The following is an 849-nucleotide window of genomic DNA, read 5'->3' on the forward strand; positions in this document are numbered from 1 at the left end:
CTAGTACAAAGGAAAGACCAGTAACCTGTTGCTGTACCACTGTTGTCAGAACTATTATTTCAGACCCTGGTTTCTCCCCACTCCTTCGTGACCTCGCCTGCTCAGAATAATGTCTCTCTTTTCTTTGAATTACCTTAAGCCCTCACTTTTCCTATCACTGATTTGGGGGATAGGGTTTACCTCCTGACATCGCTACCCACCTATGTCCACACTGTCTTATTTCCCATCTCAAGTAAAAGCTCCTTGAAAAAAAGACTGCATTTTGGGTTTTTGTGTGACGGAAGCCCTTACACCTTGCTCTGGGAACTTTCTCCTTTTTAAAGGTGAAGGTTAGTTAGGTTAGTTAGCCTGACAGAAAATTGCACACTTGAAGCAATCAACGGCCAGGAATCTCGGAGTGTGAGGGAGACTGGGATAAGAAACTCCAGATGGGGGCAGAATTGAAAGGAGAATGTTTTTTTAATGACCCTCTGTCTCTTTTCATCTAAGATCTCTTAGCAGCAGGCGACAATTTAATAAGTAAGGGAGCCTCGCCGCTGTTTACCTGTCTCTGCTGCCTCTTCTCGCCCAGGCAGGGCGACCCAGACAGCAGCCAATCGCAGAGCTGGTGGGGAGGGGACAGACAGGGCGCCAAGCCCTCGGCTAACACTCTGGACAAGCAGTGTGGCTCCAGCCGATCCCAGGAATTGAGAAAGTGCACCCGAGAATACTAGCTCCCGGCCTGCCGCTTGCCTTCCGATCTCGCGGAACCCGCGCGAGGGCGGGAGGGGGTCGCGTCTCGCGGGCTCTCGGGATTGGGTGGGCGGAGGGGGGACGGGCCTGAGGGCGGGGCGGCGCTGCTCCGCCCCC

This window comes from Galeopterus variegatus, unplaced genomic scaffold (assembly GCF_000696425.1).
Source record: "Galeopterus variegatus unplaced genomic scaffold, G_variegatus-3.0.2 Scaffold6687, whole genome shotgun sequence".
In the NCBI taxonomy this organism is placed as follows: Eukaryota; Metazoa; Chordata; class Mammalia; order Dermoptera; family Cynocephalidae; genus Galeopterus; species Galeopterus variegatus.